The sequence below is a fragment of the Propithecus coquereli genome, unplaced genomic scaffold (assembly GCF_000956105.1).
Source record: "Propithecus coquereli isolate 6110/MARCELLA unplaced genomic scaffold, Pcoq_1.0 Scaffold1, whole genome shotgun sequence".
Classification (NCBI taxonomy): Eukaryota; Metazoa; Chordata; class Mammalia; order Primates; family Indriidae; genus Propithecus; species Propithecus coquereli.
In genome coordinates, this window is record NW_012133857.1 from 20,548,065 (window position 1) to 20,553,500 (window position 5,436).

Genomic DNA, 5,436 nt, shown 5'->3' on the forward strand with positions numbered 1-5,436 from the left:
TAGAGTGCAGTGGTGTCATCAGAGTTCACAGGAGCCTCAAACTCCTGGGCTCAAGCGATCCTCCTGCCTCAGCCTCCCGAGTGGCTGGGACTACAGACGCGCGCCACCATAAGCTGCTAAATTTTCTATTTTTTGTAGAGACGGGGGTCTTGCTCTTGCTTAGGCAGGTCTCGAACTCCTGGCCTCACGGGATCCTCTCGCCTCGGCCTCCCAGAGTGCTGAGCATTGGTGTGCAAGTATGTGTCTGAATCCCGGCTTTCAGCCACCGCGCCTGGCCGCTACTGGAATCCTTTGGGGACCAAGTAGTGCGTGCATTCACTCTGGTGATGGGAAACTTTATGAGTGAGCCTAGTCTTCTCTAGATAGCACTATTGGTTCCTTAGGATTGGAGCAAAAGCTTTCTTTGACGCATTAAGCGCCTACTGTGTGCCTAGCATTGTGATACGTGCTGTATAGCTCATCTAATTCTCACAGGAACCCTCTTAGGTATTATAATTCGTGTTGTTATTATCTCTATTGCGCAGGGGGGTAAACTGAAGCAGAAATTGATTAAAAGAGCCAGAACTTGGATTAGGCCTGACTCTAAAGGGTGATCTTACTACTTCCTAAAGCAGAAGTTAGGTTCCCATCTTGGGGAAGGTTATAACAACCCACATTTAGAGAGGGCCTTTTGGGGAGATGCCAAACACCTGACCATAGAGGCAGCCTCTGGAAGTCATTAGTTTCACTTTGGCCCTTGGAGGTCAGGAGATTCACCTGCCCCCCAAGACATTTCAAACATTGCCTTCTGTGGGTCGCAGCTCCAAGCTGCCAGTCTGCAACCTCTGAATCAGGGTTTTGTGGGCTGTCTATTTAAGGCAAGGGCTCTCGGGAGCCAGTTTGGTAGGGGAACTGCTAGATGATCAGTAGAAATCAGTCTGGATGCTGAGTGGGAATGGCAGGGGGTGGGGTTGAAGGTTGAAGCAATGAGACCCCAGGGAGGCTGTGGCAGAGAGAGAGCTGCACTAGGAGGCAGCTTCCAGGTGGAGAGGAGGGGGACAGGTTTGAGATCTATTTGGGCTGGAATCAATAGGATTAAAGGGCAAAGGAAGAGTTGAGGAAGATTTTGGATTTTTTTTTTTTTTGAGACAGAGTCTCACTTTGTTGCCCTGGCTAGAGTGAGTGCCATGGCGTCAGCCTAGCTCACAGCAACCTCAGACTCCTGGGCTCAAGCAATCCTACTGCCTCAGCCTCCCAAGTAGCTGGGACTACAGGCATGCGCCACCATGCCCGGTTAATTTTTTCTATATATTTTTAGCTGTCCAATTAATTTCTTTCTATTTTTGGTAGAGACGGGGTCTCGCTCTTGCTCAGGCTTGTCTGGAACTCCGGAGCTCAAACAATCTGCCCGCCTCGGCCTCCCAGAGTGCTAGGATTACAGGCGTGAGCCACTGCGCCAGGCCTGTTTAAATCTTTTGACCATATTCTAATTAGATTGTGTTTTTAAAATTGTGGTGAAATATGCATAACATAAAATTTACCTTTTAACCATTTTGCAGTGTACAGTTCAGTGGTATTAAGTACACTCACATTCACCACCACTATCCGTCTCCAGAACTTTTATCTGCCCAATCTAAAACTCCGTACCCACAAACAACTCTCCATTCTCCCCTCCCCTCACCCCCGGCAACCACCATTCTATTTTCTGTTTCTATGAATTTGACCATTCTAGGTACCTCATATAAGTGACATCATCCAATATTTGTCCTTTTATGTCTGGCTTATTTCACTTGGCATGTCGTCAAGATTCACTCATGTTGTAGCACGTGTCAGGATTTCATTCCTACGGCTGAAAAATATTGCATTGTATGCATATACCACATTTTGTTCATCCATTCACCTGTTGATGGACATTTGGGTTGTTTCCACCTTTTGGATTTGCGAATAACGCTGCTATGAATGTTGGTGTGTAAGCATGTTCGAGTGCCTGCTTTCAATTCCTTTGGATATACCAGCATACCTCGGAGTCATTGTTCAGTCCCAGACCACCACAATAAAGCAAATATTGCAATAAAGCAAGTCACACAAATTTTTTGGTTTCCCAGTGCATATAAAAGTTATGTTTACACTATGCTGTAGTCTGCTAGGTATGAAGTAGTATGTCTAAAAAGTACATACCTTAATTTAAAAATATTTCTAAAAAATGCTGACTATCGTCTGAGCCTTCAGCAAGCAATAATCTTTTTGCTGGTGGAGGATCTTGCCTCAGTGTTGACGGCTGCTGACTGATCAGGGTGGTGGCTGCTAAAGTTTGGGGTGGCTCTGACAATTTCTTAAAATAAGACAACAGTGACATTTGCCACATTGATTGACTCTTCCTTTCACGAAAGATTTCTCTGTAGCATGCAATGCTTGGGCAGTAATCTTTTGAAAGGAATCTTTTTCTCTAAGTAGTAGGTCTCAACATGGGCTTACAATATGTAGGAAACCATGCTCTAAACAGATTTGCTGTCATCCAGGCTTTGTTATCCCATTTATAAAGCACAGGCAGAGTAGATTTAGCCTAATTTCTAAGGACTCTAAGGATTTTCGCAATGGTCAATGAGCACTGGCTTCAACTTAAAAGTCACCAGCTGCATCAGCCCCTAACAGAGAGTCAGCCAGTCCTTTGAAGCCTTGAAGCCAGACATCGACTGCTCTCTAAGAAAGCCCTAGATAGCATCTTCTTCCAATAGAAGGCTATTTCATTGCCACTGAAAGTCTGTTGTGTAGTGCAGCCACCTTCATCAGTGATCTTAGCTAGACCTTCTGGTGAACCTGCTGCAGTTTCCACATCAGCACTTGCTGCTTCACCTTGCACTTTCATGTTATGGAGATGTCTGTATGGAGATGTCTCAAACCTGATGAACCAACCTCTGCTAGCTCCCAACTTTTCTTCTGCAGCTTCCTCACCTCTCTTAGTCTGCATAGAATTGAAGAGAGTTAGGCCCTTGCTCTGAATGAGGCTTTGGCTTAAGAGAATGTTGTGGCTGGTTTGATGTTCTATCCAGACCACTCACACTTTCTCCATCTCAGCAATAAGGCTGTTTCACTTTCTTATCATTCCTGTGTTCACTGGAGTGGCACTTTTAATTTCCTTTGAGAACTTCTCCTTTGGTGCAAGAGGCCTCGCTTTCAGTCTGTCTCAGCTTTAGACACGCCTTCTTCACTAAGCTTAATCATTTCTAGCTTTTGATTTAAAATGTGAGATGTGTGTCTCTTCCGTTCACTTGAACACTTTGAGCCCACGGTAGGGTTATGCACTGGCCTCATTTCAATCTGCTGTGCTCTGGGGAACAGGGAGGCCCAAGGAGAAGGAGAGAGATGGGGGTGGGGGGCTGGAGGGAAGGGCCGGTTAGTGGAGCAGTCACAACATACACAACAAAGGTTCCAATTTTTCCACATCTTTGATAACTCTTGTTATTTCCTGCTGTTTCGTTTTGTATGTCTGTGTGTTTTAAATAATAGCCACCCTAATGTGTCTGAAGTGATATCTCATCATGATTTAGAGTTTTGAGTCCCCTAATGGTTAGTGATGTTGAGTATCTTTTCATGTGCTTTTTGGCCATCTGCATATCTCCCTTGGAGAAATGTCTATTCAAGTCCTTTGCCCATTTATTTTTATTGTTATTATTATCAATAAGTCAATGTTTATTGAGTGCCTACTGAACGAATGCCGGGCTTGTTCCAGCGGATGTGTGGGATGTCATCCTGCCTTTTCCCTCTCCTCCTCCTCCGGCAACCGAGCCCGCTTCACTGCACAGCTCTACCCTTTCACTTAATCTGTTCTTGCCGAGGGAAATGTACTTTTCTCTCTTCTGAAAAAAAAAAAAGCACAATTTGACTCATCCCCCTGACGATCTCCAAAGTCCCTTCCTCTGTGAGGCCACCTTATCCATCCAGCTGGCCTGCCTCAGGGTTACCCGGGGCGTGGGCCACCATCAGAACGCGGGGACGGGCCCGCCACACAGCCTCCGCACGGCCCCACGCAGAGTGCGCGCTCGACGCTCCGCGGCCGCCCTCGGTGCGTCCTCCCCAGCGGCTCCCGAGGCTGCGGAGCGCGTCCTTTGGCCCCTCCGAGCCCCGGCGCCGCCCCGGCGCCACCCCCGCCTGCCCCAGCGCGGCTCTGTCACCTCCGCGCCAGAAGGGCCCCGCCCCCGGGGCTCACTCAGCCAGTAGCCGATTGGCGGAGAGCCAGACCCACCCGACCGGTGCGGGTTGTTTGTGTTCTTGCTGTGAGTTGCAGGAGTTCTCTATGTTCTGGCCATTAATCCCTTATCAGTTACATGACATACAATTACGTTCTGTCATTCCTTGGGTTGCATTTTCACTACTGATAGTTTCTTTGGTTGCACAAAAGTTTTACATTTCGTTAAAGTCCAATTTAACTATTTTTAATTTATTGCTTGTGTTTTTGGTATCATATACCAGAAATCATTGCTAAATCCAATGTCATGGAGCTATTCCTGTATCTTTTCACTGGTAAGTTTTATACTTATACTTAGGTCTTTAAATCTATTTAGAGTTGATTTTTGTATGTCGTTGACCCTTGAACAACGCAGGGGTTGGGGCACCAACCCCTCCCACAGTCAAAAGTCCATGTTTCACTTTTGACTCCCCTGAAACTTACCTGCTAACAGCCTACTGCTGACCAGAAGCCTTACTGTAACATAAACAGCCGATTAACACACATTTTATATGTTATATGTATTATATACTTTCTTACAATAAAGTAAGCTAGAGAAAAGAAAATGTTATTTAAAAAATCATAAAGAAGAGAAAATACATTTGCTATTCATTAAGCGGAAGTACAGATCATCATGATGGTTTTCGTCCTGGTTGTCTTCACATTGAGGAGGCTGAAGAGGAGGAGGCAGACGAGGGGCTGGTGTTGCTGTCTCAGGTGTGGCAGAGGCACAAAGGTGGCAGGGGAGGCAGGCACAGGTGGTGCGACTTTACAGAAATACATCATAATTTCTTTCTGACTTTTTCGCTTTTTCATTTCTCTAAAAATGTTTCTATACAGTACCAATCTTTCTTCCACTATTTGGTGTAGTCTCAGTGCCTGTATCATAAAAGGACCCATGTCATAAAAGAAGTCAAAAGCAGTCTTGAACAGTCAGAAGCCTTCTGCCAGACTGTCTAACGTCAATTTGTTCTGTGTCACTGCTTCTTCTGTGTCTTCTTCCTCAGCGTCTGGCAATGAGAGAGAACTACTCACCTTTATCAGGTCGTCTTCTATTAATTCCTCTGGTGTGGTGTCTATTAGCTCTTTTTTTTTTTTTTTTTTTGAGACAGAGTCTCACTCTTTTGCCCGGGCTAGAGTGAGTGCTGTGCCGTGGCATCAGCCTAGCTCACAGCAACCTCAAACTCCTGGGCTCAAGCGATCCTTCTGCCTCAGCCTCCTGAGTAACTGGG